Source organism: Pseudorca crassidens, chromosome 9 (genome assembly GCF_039906515.1).
Source record: "Pseudorca crassidens isolate mPseCra1 chromosome 9, mPseCra1.hap1, whole genome shotgun sequence".
NCBI classification, from domain to species: domain Eukaryota; kingdom Metazoa; phylum Chordata; class Mammalia; order Artiodactyla; family Delphinidae; genus Pseudorca; species Pseudorca crassidens.
The window spans coordinates 19,251,151-19,266,349 of record NC_090304.1 but is presented as its reverse complement, the minus strand read 5'-3'; the positions used below and the strand labels follow the sequence as shown (position 1 = coordinate 19,266,349).

At 38.4% G+C, this 15,199-nt stretch overlaps 1 protein-coding gene across 11 annotated transcripts in view; it reads right to left on the bottom strand.

Moving 5' to 3' along the window:
- Window positions 1-15,199, bottom strand: part of LRRC4C (leucine rich repeat containing 4C) — a 1,215,723-nt gene that overhangs the window by 252,467 nt on the left and 948,057 nt on the right. For all 11 annotated transcript variants that reach the window (XR_010946072.1, XM_067749347.1, XM_067749351.1 and 8 more), the window contains one exon: window positions 9,189-9,288. The gene's annotated coding sequence lies outside the window, so the exon portion shown is untranslated. The remainder of the gene's footprint in view (window positions 1-9,188; window positions 9,289-15,199) is intronic.

The window sequence follows — 15,199 nt, the reverse complement described above, 5'->3', positions numbered from 1 at the left end:
CAGTTACAGGATTCATTATAGTTTAGAGGACTGTGGTTTTCTAATTTTCTTTCTCCCTTACCAAACTATAAATTCCAGGAGGATAAGTAGCATGTCTATGTTTTTATTGAATAAATTTGGTATGTAACACTGTGTAAGTTTAAGGTGTCCAGCGTGTTACTGTGATGCATGTATATATTGTGATGTAATGTGATTGCCATTGTAGTGGTATTTATCATACTGCATAATGATATTGTACAATATCACTGTCTATATTCACTGTACTGTGCATTAGATGTATATGGCTTATTTACAATTGATTACAAGTTTGGAACTTTAAACACCATCAATCTTATTCCTCTTCCACATCTCCTGGTAAGCACCATTTTACTCTCTGTTTTTTATAGGTTTAACTGTTTTAGATTCCACATATAAGTGATATCATACAGTGCTTGTCTTTCTCTGACTTATCTCGCATAGCATAATGTGCTCAAGGTCCAGCCATGTTGTTGTAAATGGGAGGATTCATTTTTAAAATTTTATATCTCCATTGCTTAGTATAGAGTGCCTGCACATAGCAAGTGCTCAATAAATATTTGTTAAATGAAAGACTAATTGTTAGCTGTTTACAAGGCATGAATCAATAAGCTCTCAGAAATCTGAGTCTGTGTTTTCTCTTTCAAACTCATGCTCTGGCACAGAAAGCAATCTACATGGTGAGAAGGATTAGATTTAATTATTTTTTTTAAAATTGTTTTCCCTGATACATTTCTTATACCTTGGCATCAATATGCAGTCTCTCTCTCTCTCTCTCTCTCTCTCTCAAACACACACAGAGAGTAAGCTCTTATCTTACCACAAACATCTGCATTTTCTTGAAGAACACAGTACAAACAGGGCGTTCACCTGAAATGTTATACTGATGGAGCAGTGTGTCATCCTGTGCCTGCTTTGCATTCACTAATAGTTATGCAGGATGTGGTCCACAGAACCATGTGGCTTATTTTGGCTATCACTTACCCTTTGAGTATCTTTGGTAATTGTCTGGGTTGACAGAAGGCACCAACATCTCATATTAGATGTTCCAATGGGTGCATCATGTGTTGATTGCTTTCTCTGTCCATTCTTGTTGCCCAGTAATGAAATCGATATGAAACTATTACAAATGGGTAGTTCATCAAATCTAAAGCAAGATGGACAGACTATTTCTTATGAGTGGGGAATATTCCACATGGATGTTCTTTACCCCCTGTAGACCCAGGCACCTGCACATGTTCTGGCAGGAAGGGGAAACATAATGAAATGAAAAGGTGTAAAATATTCTCCAGTATATGAACACTGCGTGTATAAACTCATAATCTGATGATTCATAAGGAACTACAGCCAAATCTGTTGTGTGTTTTTGTTGTATCTGGTATCTGCATCACTCTGCCTATAATATATATGAAATACTACATTTGTTCTGAAATAAGTAGCTATACTTCTTGTCGCTTTCGGACAAAGAGGAGAGGGACCGAAGAAAACATGGAAAAATGGGTAGGGAGGTTGAAAGTGAAGGAAAGTCAGTTAACTAAACAGTGGATGCTAGAGTTTCAGACAACCATCTGAGAAGAGAACATTGAATACAAATAGGGTTCAGTGGTCTCCTCCCACATCCAGTGCTGAGAGAGTCTTAATTTTCAGGATCCCAATGGCAAACTGGATTTCACTATGTGTTTACACTATGCCCTTTTTTGTCTCTACTTGCCAATGTAATAAAAGTTGGTATCACATAATGCCCTGACTGTTAGAAAAATACTTATTCTAGATGTTTCAATAACAAGTTCATATTTTTGAAGGGTATTTGGCATTTTTTGTTTTCAAAATGATTTGTTTGACCCTTCTAACTACCCTGTAAAGTTGTCCAGGCAAATATATTTTATTCCCATTTTAGCAGAGAAAACTGAGACTTATGCCTACAGAGTCTACTGATGACAAAATGGAACTAGAATCCATATCTCCTGACCCAGTTCAATATTCTAGCCATTAATTTTCCAGAAGATATAACATCTAGAAATATGATAAGAATTCACTTAGACAATTGTCAAATTAGGAACATAAAATCTTCACTTTATCAACATAGATAACAAAATTTGTTCATTTTTATCTCTCTTCCCCCAAACAATAATCAATCCAAGACCATCCCAAATGGGTCAGAGAGCTGATATACATACAAGGGGCAAAGGAAAGAACTAACACTTTTGGAAAATCTCTTACGGACTGAGTTCAATACCAGGCATGTGAAAGGCAGTAAGTAACTTGTCTTAATGGCTGGTAGAAGGTAGATCTGTAATAATAAGGCCAATCCCATCACACCACATTACCTCCAATCTACTTACAATGGCCTTAGCAGAAAGTATATTTGCAACTTCTTGCCTATTATAGATAATCTATTATTCAGTTGGAAACAATTTGACCCTAGTCCAGGCTGATTTTTGTGATGAAGTTGAACTTAGGTGTGAGTTACAATGTGGATGATCTTCTCACCATATGACTTGACCCAATATGCTTACGTTTTCTGGGTGTTATTTTCATCCTATAAAATGAGTGATTTGAATAAAATTATTTACATTGTTTATTCTAGCTCTAAAATCACATCATGTGGTTTTATATAGTTCCTTGACATGTGATACACAGTACAAGCTAAGTGGTTATGGTGGCATGTGTTTCCACAACAACTGATATCATAATTAGGCAGGAATTAAAATGCCAGCTTTAGACAAACCAAGTTTGTAACCAAACAGGACCCTATGAAGCCTTCCCAGAAGAGACTCCCACCCATGTCCTCTGCCTGCCTTTTGTCTGTAGAAGAACTTTAGTCAAAGAATAAATTTAATCAGAGAAGTGAGAAAATGCAGAAAGAAAGGAAAATAGTCAAACAATACAAAATAATAATAATTTAACCATTAAACAAAGTCAAGGACCTTTAGTTCTTCCTCAAGGACTATAGATAATATTCTGAGCCATGTCTTTTGAGATGTTTTGCAGATACTGAAACCCCACCAGGTGGAAGAAGTTAACTGTATGCTGCCCACAAGCTAATAGACCCCAAACCAGTTGGAACCAGAAGGTTGATGATGCTGACTCCTGATTACCTCACCACCGACCAATCAGAAGGTCCACGAGCTGACCACGCCCTGCTCCTTGAACACTGTAAGACTCCTCGCTACCCGCTCCAGGGCTGGACACACAGTCTTGAGGGCATTCGCTCTCTGTAGCCCCTTTTGCCTGGCAAAGCAATAAAGCTAGTCTTTCCTACTTCACCCAAAACTATTTCTGCATTTCTATTCGGCATCGGTGAACAGAGGCCGAGTTTCAGCAACAGGTTGGCTAGTCACAGATTTACAGTTAATGTTACTAAATAGGTCACAAGTATAACCCAGGAAACAATATATGTTCCACAAGCTGTGATGAACATTAAAGAACACATTTCAAACTCATCATTTATCTATATTTTTAAATAAAAGTTATACAGAATAAGATCATTTACTTGCTGACTAATGCGGATACACTGGTTTCTATAAACAAATAAACATTAACATAAAGCCAATGTGGCAAATGACAATTGGACAGTCAGTGTCAAATTGTGGAACGACAGGTCAATAGAACAGAAAAACCCAATAGAACAAAGACTTTAGTTACTCCATTTTTTCCCCTCTATTTGAAAGAAACCAGATCTGACAGTCCAAGTTTCAAGATGGCCTTTTGCTTATGCTACCATAAACAAAATATTAATCAGTGTCATAAATCTTAGACATTGGGGTAAATCAAACTCAGTCTCTAGGGATGCAGAAAATGAAGTCCAAAGAGGTGAAGTGATGTTCAAAATTATACAGATTTGGTTCCCAGAAAGAACCTCCACTCTCCCTATTTCCAAAATTCAAGGCCAGTGAAATTTTTTCCAATACACCCTGTGCATTGTTTTCTATATCAGGTTTACAGATTCCTGCAACAATAGCCCTCAAGGTTTTCATGGCTCCTTTCCACAGTGACTTTCCACAGTGACTGTGTGCCTTGCACTGTTCAATGAGACCAAAGCATACAGGGTACAAGCAGAGACTTTAAAAGTGCTCGAGGGCTTTCCTGGTGGCGCAGTGGTTGAGAGTCCGCCTGCCGATGCAGGGGACACGGGTTCGTGCCCTGGTCCAGGAAGATCCCACATGCCGCGGAGCGGCTAAGCCCGTGAGCCATGGCCGCTGAGCCTGCGCGTCCGGAGCCTGTGCTCCGCAACGGGAGAGGCCACAACCGTGAGAGGCCCGCGTACCGCAAAAAAAAAAAAAAAAAAAAGTGCTCGTGCATAATAGGGTCACTTCCATTCTTTGTGCTCTTAGAATCTGCTGGCACCACGTGAATAAGCCCAGTAAGTCTAATCTGCTGACTGATGGAAAACTTGAATCCAAGATGTCCTTGTCATACCACTTCACCTCCAGAATCCTAGTTGACCCACAGGTGGCCTAAGATGCATGAGTCCAGCTGAGGTCAGCAGAATATGGCTTAATTGAGCCCTGCCCAGTTGACCCACACAATCAAAGCTAAATAAAGAGTTGTTATTTTAAGCTACTAGATTTTGTGGTGATCTCTGAAATAGTGCAAACCCACGGATATAATCAGGGAGTGGCACCATCCCACCAGTTACCAAGCCAGACGTTTTGACTTCTCGCTCTCCCTCACGATTACCCTCCACATGAAATGATGCATCCAGCCCTGCAATTCTGCCTCATAAATTACTCATTCTGACTCATAAATGAACTGCTGCTTTCCTCGTAATTCCTCTGCCTCTGTCCTAGCCCAAAACGCCATTATCCCTTGCCTGAATTTGTTTCGTCACACAGCCTGTCAGCTAGTAGTCCTGTCTCCATTCCTGCTAGCCTCCAATTCATCTTCCACTCTACGGTCAAGTTCTACAATTCATATCTGACAATAATATCCCCTTGTTCAAAATTTTCCGTGGCCTTCCGTTATTCTTAAAATACAATCCAGACTTCAAATCGTGGTGAGGCACATATTCTCCTGTTCTTTTTAGTGCAGAATTTTTCTTTCAAAATATAAGTGAGCAGGCATTCTGCCCTCGGAACTGGAGGTACCACTTCCCAAGGTGCTCATGTTACCAATTTCTCAACGATGGAATGTAGACAATTGTCAGTGTCTTAAAAGGAAATTGTGTATTGTCTATTTCCTCACTTCCTCCTGCAGGGTGGAAACTAGATGTGGTGCAAGGGAGCTAATGGACCCTATGGCTATGTAGACGGCACCCTAGGGAATGAAGGAGCCCCAAGAAAGAAGGAACTTAAGTCTCTAGGTGATCAGGTTGAGTAGAGCTGGCTACCCACAACAGATCACTCACCTTTCTTCATATGGGTGCATGAGAGAAAAATAAGCTTCTATTTTGTTTGAGATACTGTATATGAGGTCTCTTTTTAGAGTTTCTTAGCTTATAGCCTAGTGAATATACATTATTTCCATGGATTGCCACATATGGCTTCTGTCACTGTGTGGGTCCCACTTTTTTCCAATCTCCTCTTCACCCTCTGAAGCTATAATCATCAGCTACTTACTTCCTAGAACACCCACCAAACATTTTACCTGAGTCTTTCCTCTTAGTCAATGCTTTTCCACCTCTATCCTTCCTCTTTATCTGACTAAATGCTACCCAATCTTAGGCCTATAGTCAATATTTTTCCTATAAACCTTCCCTATTGTCCCCCAAGTCTGGACAATTTTTTCCTTTCATGTGTGACTATCATATTCTGACTCATTCTATTAAGGCACAGAGCACATTATTTTGCATCAGTTCGCTTGTCTCTGACTAAATGCTACATTTTGTAAATGCAAAAACAATGTCTCTTTCATTCACCATCATGTGTCCAAATGATAGTGTGATGCTTGGTATGTATTGGGCATTATACATATTAATTGAATAAATTAATGAAAAAGTATAAAAAAAGACTAAAAGAAATGTATTTGAAAATAAATAGTAGTTATTTCTAGGTAGTAGGGATATAAGGGATTTTTAAAATTTTTGTTTATTTCAGTATTTTCCAAAGTCTCTAGAGGGTGCATATGTTACTTTCATAATCACAAACCACAATATAACAAAATATTTTTTCTAAAGTATATATTGGAAACAAAAGCTGACTTCTAATTTTGATGTACACACAGCCATGAATATAAACATTAACTGGATAAAATATACTTCTGCCTACTAGTTACAACAAATATTGCATGCCCAGGCTAGCAACAAGGAAATCTGAAATACTGTAATTGACCAATTTTGAAGGTCTATCCCTGGAGAGATGAAGAAAATCAATAGGGGCTGCTTCTCCCTTTCTCTAAGATGAATTTGTGTGTAATAGGAGATACACTGCGGATGATGGATGTGGGCTACATATATTCCCTTGGAGCTTGTTTGCAAAGGCTTATTTGTCCTGTCTTCCACCTAAGTTTTCATAAACGCTTTAAGGATTAGAGTTGTTTTGCAACTGAAATTTTACTCTCTGGAGAGACTGTGAGAGAATCTTATGGTCTAGTCTCAGGACATTTGCATAGGATTGCATTTTATAATTGAAAATGTAAAAACTACCCCATTTATTCTAGCCCTTAGAACAAATTAGTAAATGTCCAGCTCATGTGGATTTGAGAAAGCAGAGCATCTATTGGAAGTATTTACTCCTCACACGTGGGAACAAACATCAGACATGTTGATTTCTTTGTCAGCAGCTGGAAGATACTCTATTGTTATCCTTTTTGCCCTTGAAATAGTTAGGATGATTTGATTGATTTTGGTTGGTGTACATTCACTTTTGGATTTCCCATTGCTAAGCTCATTCTTCGGGATGGTAATCTTTCATTGCATTGAATCAAAGGAAATCTCCCCCCAAATCATCAGTTTAATGAGGACTGGTCATTCATTCTGATGAGTTTTCCTCATTTTCTCTCGGAATGAGGACAAATGTCACAGATACATTATACACAGAGAAAGGCTGGGCTAAGATGAAGGCAGAAATTAATTTAATCTCCTGCTCTAGCTTCAACTACCTACATCATTCAAACCAACAACAGCAACACAAAATTAATAGCTCGACATACTTTTGTATTTAACCTTGAAATATGGTCAGGCAATTTCAACCAATTCAACATGCAAATTCAATCAGTATAAAGAATCCATTAGTGATTGAGACCAATTTATTAACCCAAGAAATATAAACTCTTTGTAACTGCATCACACATTCTATACTTATAACTCAGGTGAAGAGCATGAAGGAATTGGCAAAGAGGATCAAAACATTGGGAGGGTATTTATTAAAAGTACACTTAAAATATTAATTATCAACTTATTTTCAGTCATTGGTTATATGTTCAAATAAATTGCAGATAATTCACTAATATTACTTTGATAGATAAAAGGAAGAATTATACCAATCTACTTTCCATAATCTTATTTCCTTGTGTTAAAACCTTACCATATTCTACTACCAAAATGGAAAGAAATGCAATCCATCAGATTTGAGATTCCTACTAAATCTTCGATGAATTGATGATTTTCAATATAATAAATTGATTATTTCTATGATAGGAGTCAGAACCTGAACTCTGAGATCTTTTGTTGAATTTTTCCCACAACGTATCAACTAAGATTGAGTTAATGTATAACAACAAAACAAAACAAAACAAAACAAAACGTGTTTGGGGTTTGTAAGGGAGTTATTACACATTGAATTAAATCATACACTTAGTATTTAATTTTCGTCTACAAAGTCCTTTTCTAGAAACTTCCCTCTGTTTAAACACTTCTAATATCAGGAACTTTACTACTTTTAGAAACAGTTTATTCTATTCTTGGCCTATTTTATCTTTGTGTCAAGTTGTAAAGTTATTTACCTGTCATGTCACTTGAAACTCAACAGCTTGGTGGGGGAGGGGGGACTCTAATTAAGCTGTAAACGTTACAATTTTTAAACAAGGATATAGACTAAGTCATTTTAGTAAGGGCCAAAGTTAATAAGTGCAGAGTAAGATCTAGAACAGGGGTTGGCAAACTATGGCCCATGAGCAGCCTGTTTCTAAAGGCCAACGAATAGCTTTTGCATTTTAAAATTGTTTGAAAGAAAGAAAAAGTAATATTTCATAGTACATGAAAATGTATGGCATTTACCATTTAATATCCATAAATAAAGCTTTATTGGGATACAGCCACGTTCATTTGGTGACATACTGCCTATTGCTGTTAGCGCACCATGTAGAGTTGAATAATTGTGACAGACACAAGTGTAAAATAGTTTTAACATCTAGCTCTTTACAGAAAAAGAAAATTTGATCCAGTCTAGAAAAACGTTGCCCAATAGAAACATAATGTAAAGCATAAACATATTTAAAATTTTTTAGTAGCCACATTAAAAACTATAAACAGAAATGGGTAAAATTAAATTGAATAATATATTTTATTTAAGTCAAAATACCCCAAACATGATATCGGCTTAATCAATCAATATATAAAATATATAAAATAAATCAATATAAAAAGTATAAGTGCAATATTTTGCATTTTTTTCACATAAAACTTTAAAATTTAGTGTGTATTTCACATGCACAGCTCCTATCTATTCAGACTATCCATTTTAAGAGCTCATGACCACCTATAACCTATAGCTGGCAGCTACAATATTGAGCACTGCAGGTACAGATGATAGGTCTGCTCATGTTCAGTAGCATCTCCGGCTACTAAATAATATGTTTACATTTTATTGAGTTCATGTTTCCTGCCCTATTTTCCTGATTCTCCCCTTTCCTGCTGGAGGCCTGGGTCAAGGGTGGTTTGCTGGGGTTGGGGGAGTCTCAGTTAACAGGGTGTAGAAATGAGGCACTTATTGGTGCGCTTGTAGTTCATGGCTCTGGTGGCAAAATCCTGAAAGTACACTTGTTTATTTCTACCCAAGTTAAAATTCTATATTCTGAACTGAATGTAATAATCTGGATGTTGCCTCTCGATTACAGAACAGGAAGAAATGCCATTTCTTTTGCTCTAGCGACGATTTTGCTGTTACTGTAGTCTGTCCAATTAGTTTTCTTGGCAGCTACATCTCACCATTGATTCTTATTATACACTCAGGAAAATATCACCTCTATATCTTTTTTTAAAGTGTTGCAATTAAAGCCACAGAAGCCCGACTTACCCTTAAGTAGGGCTTCTTTCCGTTCTCACTTCTAGGTTGTGATTCAGAACTATGCTCGCATGGAACACTGGTGGTTGACAAGCAGAACTGTGTTCTCCAGCTACAAAAACAAACAAAAAACAATGTCAGTATTCCCATTCTGAATGGGAAGAAAAGAGAAATTGATTGATCATATTGACTTCAGTTCATCTTATTTTATTAATAAATTGTGAGTTAATTTTTCTGAATTCTATTTTTGTTAAACGTCTTGATCATTAAAAGATAATAAAATGAGTGGCAAAACCTGTTACTGAAAGAACTCAAAAGATCACACATGATTACTTAATTCAAGCACTTTTATTTTTTGCAGACTTCTGTTCACAGAGCTGTGATTTTATAGTGTTTTTAATTTGCACAGTAATGTTTTAATGTAGTAAAATTATTCCCAGATTTTAAGATGGAATTAAACACATCAAAAGTGTACATCATTAAAAAATTCCATTTGGTTGTTTCAGATGATAACAGTATAGTTCCATGTGTTTCAGCATCTGAGCATGGCCAAGACCTGCTGTTTTAGAATATATTTCACTCTTCTTTGTCAGTGTTACCTTATTCTCTCTTTCCTTACTGTTTTTACATCAAACCCAGAGTGCTGAATGGATAGTATGAAGTATGAGCTCTGACTATAAAAGTGTACAAATCAGTTCCTATTTCTCTCCCTTTCAAACAATAAATTAAAGCAAATGTTAACAGTTACAGGTCTAAGAAAGAATAGTTCAAGAGTTATAATTATGGTTCTAAAACAACAGTTATATGTTACTGCTCAACGAATATTAGATATGCTCATCTTTTTCCAGTGAGGAAATTCAGTGAATATAAGAACTGACAGTAATAATATAACAATGGTAGCTAAAATTTTTATGGGGTCTTACTAGATGATAACGCTGTGCAAAGATTTCACATATGATATCTCACTGAATACTCACAACATCTCTACGAGATTACTCTCAATATTGTTCCCATTTTACAGGTGAGGAAACAGATTTATCGAGGTTGAATAATTTTTTCAAGGTTAAAAATATATAAGAACACTGATTTTCTCAAATAAAATACTGGGGTTTTTTGGTTATTCATTGAGGAACCAATGGTGAAAATACTTATTTTTGATATGATGGTCTGTTCCCTTCTAAAGTATATTTTTGTGAAAATTCTAGCTTTCTTTTTAAACCTCTAACAAAATCAACTTCTAAATATGCTGTTTATTTTCCAAAATAAGTCGATTTGATTCTGAAAAAATATATATCTGCAAAACCAGAATACAAATGACAACAATGGCACATAATAAACTGTATTGTTTTATAAATAGTGCCTTTCCCCTAAGGAACAGAAATAATGAAAGGATGTCACACTCAGACTTGAGTAATTTATAAATAATAAATAAATTGTATCATGATCACAGAATTATCATCTCCCCTACTGAACTTGCTTCTTTCCTGGTTTTCCATTTTTTTGTGAATAAGACTGCCCTCCTCCCAGAAATGTGGGTTCAAACTCTCACAGTCTTTCACTTCTCTCCTTCCCACATGGAATAATTTACCAACTCTTTTAATTCTGAATGAACAACAAACATATCCCTTCTTTTTCCTTTTCACCTCCAATCACCATAATCATTTTGGCTTTCCTTTTCCTGTTGCAGTTGCCTCCAAATTTAGATCCTTGATCAGGCCTCTTCCTTCTGATTCACCTTGGATATTTCTGCAAAATTCCTTTTTCTCAAGCAAAGTTCTGCATAGTAGTTAAGAGCATTAATTCTGGAGTCAAGTTACCAGGGTTCAAATTCTGCCTCCACCACTGACCCACTCGGATTCTGGGCCAGTCCCTGAAACACTAGGCCCCATTTTCTCTAACATGAGAATAATAGTATTGCCTATGTCATCAGGTTATTATGAAGACTATATAAAATAAAATCGACACAGTCCTTAAAATAGTGCCCAGGACAAAAATTATTAACTATTATTATTATATTCAGGGGAATATAATAGACACACTCAGTGGTTTTAAGTTTCTAAATGTGGCATTCAAGATCCTTGATATCTGGTTCCAATCCATTCTTGCAATCACAATTTCTCATGATGCCAACTCAATTCAATTCAACATCTGTTTAGCCAGAACCCATCTATACAATGGAGAGGATTAAAAAGCCAGACACAGTACTTATCAGTGAGGCAAGATGTGGACTGAGCCTCTTCATAAATGAGGATTTCACCAGACCGGGCCACTAAGAGAAAGGAGGAGAGAACACACAAAGCATTCACACCCACACTACACTCAGCCATACAGGACCATGTTACATATTTGCCTGTGTCCTCCCCTCCTCAAGTCTTCTTCTATGCTCTCTGCTTAGAATTCCCGTTTTCCCTTCATCAGCAACACTTATAAATCTTTTACATCTCCTAAGACTCAATTCAAAAGTTTTTTATTCAAGGAAGCCTTGATTTCACTATCTGGAAATCCTTTGCATTTTTCCTTCCCATGGCATCTTAGCCAGATCTTTCTGTGGGGCTTCATACACTCTATCTTCATAGTTATTTACGCATAAAATATAAGCTCCTTGAAATTAGGAGCTATGTAAAATTTATTTTTTACCTCTTATAACACTCGGACAATCTCTAATAAATATCTGGAAGATATTTGTGTAATTAAATGAATGTTGTTTTAAAGTCAGAAGAACTCAGGATGGAAAAGTGATTTGCTCAAGTCACTGACCCTGATTATAAGTTCCCTCAGGACAGAAATGATGTTAGCCTTGTTCATCACCATATTCCTGATATAGTATGCCACAAATAAGTATCAGACCATACCAGCGGCAGAAGTATTCACCAAAATCCAGTCTTCACAACTCCAAGGTCATTATTCACTCCTTTAAATTATGAATTTTTGCATTATTTGAAATCTAAGAATTATACACCCTTCTCACAATTCTGTGTTAATGTGTCTATTATCTGAATATTATAGCTAAATGTATTCATTGATTTGACTTCATATAGATGATTATGGACTAATATTTATATATAGTATGTGTCTATTCTTTTATGGCTAAAAACATAATGAAAGTGTATTTGTGTTTAAACATATATTTTTCCATTTAAAGTTTATGGAAATTCTAGACTTGCATGATAGATTATTTTGGAAGGCAGCTATGCTCACCACTATACCACCAACGCACACTATAGATTCTTTTGAATTCATGTTGTAAAAGAAAGGAGGCTTGAAGTCGGAGGAAGATAGCGGAAGAATAAGACACTGAGGTCACCTTCCTCCCCACAGATACATCAGAAATACATCTACACGTGGAAGAACTCCTACAGAACACCTCCTGAATGCTAGCAGAAGACCTCAGACTTCCCAAAAGGCAAGAAACTCCCCCACGTACCTGGGTAGGGCAAAAGAAAAAAGGAAAAACAGAGACAAAAGAATAGGAACGGGACCTGCACCAATGTGAGGGAGCTGTGAAGGAGGAAAGGATTCCACACACTAGGAAGCCCCTTCTCGGGCGGAGACTGCAGGTGGCGGAGGGGGAAAGCTTCGAAGCCGCGGAGGAGAATGCACAGCAACAGGGGTGCGGAGGGCAAAGCGGCAAGATTCCCGCACAGAGGATCGGTGCCGACCGACACTCACCAGCCCGAGAGGCCTGTCTGCTCACCCGCCAGGGCAGGCGGGGCTGGGAGCTGCGGCTCTGGCTTCCGTCAGATCACAGGGAGAGGACTGGGGTTGCCGGTGTGAACACAGCCTGAAGGGGTTAGTGCACCACGGCTAGCTGGGAGGGAGTCCGGGGGAAAAGTCTGGAGCTGACGAAGAGGCAAGAGACTTTTCTTCCCTCTTTGTTTCGTGGTGCGCGAGGAGAGGTGATTAAGAGCGCTGCTTAAAGGAGCTCCAGAGACGGGCGCGAGTTGTGGCTAAAAGCGCGGACCCCAGAGACGGCATGAGACGCTAAGGCTGCTGCTGCCACCACCAAGAAGCCTGTGTGCGAACACAGGTCACTCTCCATACCTCCCTTCCGGGGAGCCTGTGCAGCCCGCCACTGCCAGGGTCCCGGGATCCAGGGACAACTTCCCCGGGAAAACGCACGGCGCGCCTCAGGCTGGTGCAACGTCACGCCAGCCTCTGCCGCCGCAGGCCCGCCCCGCACTCCGTGCCCCACCCCCCCGGCCTGAGTGAGCCAGAGTCCCCGAAGCAGCTGCTCCTTTAACCCCGTCCTGTCTGAGCGAACAACAGACGCCCTCCGGTGACCTACATGCAGAGGCGGGGCCAAATCCAAAGCTGAGCCCCGGGAGCTGTGGGAACAGAGAAGAGAAAGGGAAATCTTTCCCAGCAGCCTCAGAAGCAGCGGATTAAATCTCCACAATCAACTTGATGTACCGTGCATCTGTGGAATACATGAATAGACAACGAATCATCCTAAATAGAGGAGGCAGACTTTGAGAGCAAGATTTATTATTTTTTCCCCATTTCCTCTTTTTGCGAGTGTGTATGTGTATGCTTCTCTGTGACATTTTGTCTGTACAGCTTTGCTTTCACCATTTGTCCTAGGGTTCTATCTGTCCGTTTTTTTGTTTTTTCTTTTTTACTTAAAAAAATTTTTTTTCTTAATAATTATTTTTTATTTTAATAACTCTTTCTTTCTTTCTTTCTTTCTTTCTTGCTTTCTTTCTTTCTTTCTTTCTTTCTTTCTTTCCTGCTTTCTTCCTTTCTTTCTACTTTTTATCCCTTTTATTCTGAGCCATGTGGATGAAAGGCTCTTGGTGCTGCAGCCAGGAGTCAGTGCTATGCCTCTGAGGTGGGAGAGCCAAGTTCAGGACCCTGGTCCACAAGAGACCCCCCAGCTCCACATAATATCAAACGGTGAAAATCTCCCAGAGATCTCCATGTCAACACCAGCACCCAGCTTCACTCAACGACCAGCAAGCTACAGTGCTGGACACCCTATGCCAAACAACTAGCAAGAAAGGAAGACAACTCCACCCATTAGCAGAGAGGCTGCCTAAAATCATAATAAGTCCACAGACACCCCAAAACACACCACCAGACGTGGACCTGCCCACCAGAAAGACAAGATCCAGCCTCATCCACCAGAACACAGGCACTAGTCCCCTCCACCAGGAAGCATACACAACCCACTGAACCAACTGTAGCCACTGGGGACAGACACCAAAACAATGGGAACTACGAACCTGCAGCCTGCAAAAAGGAGACCCCAAACACAATAAGAGAAGCAAAATGAGAAGACAGAAAAACACACAGCAGATGAAGGAGCAAGATAAAAACCCACCAGACCTAACAAATGAAGAGGAAATAGGCAGTCTACCTGAAAAAGAATTCAGAATAATGATAGTAAAGATGATCCAAAATCTTGGAAATAGAATAGACAAAATGCAAGAAACACTTAACAGGGACCTAGAAGAAATAAAGATGAAACAAGCAATGATGAACAACACAATAAATGAAATTAAAAATACTCTAGATTGGATCAATAGCAGAATAACTGAGGCTGAAGAACGGATAAGTGACCTGGAAGATAAAATAGTGGAAATAACTACTGCAGAGCAGAATAAAGAAAAAAGAATGAAAAGAATTGAGGACAGTCTCAGAGACCTCTGGGACAACACTGAATGCACCAACATTCGAATTATAGGGGTTCCAGAAGAAGAAGAGAAAAAGAAAGGGACTGAGAAAATATTTGAAGAGATTATAGTTGAAAACTTCCCTAATATGGGAAAGGAAATAGTTAATCAGGTCCAGGAAGAACAGAGAGTCCCATACAGGATAAATCCAAGGAGAAACACGCCAAGATACATATTAATCAAACTGTCAAAAATTAAATAAAAAGAAAACATATTAAAAGCAGCAAGGGAAAAACAACAAATAACACACAAGGGAATCCCCATAAGGTTAAGAGCTGATCTTTCAGCAGAAACTCTGCAAGCCAGAAGGGACTGGCAGGACATATTTAAAGTGATGAAGGAGGAAAACCT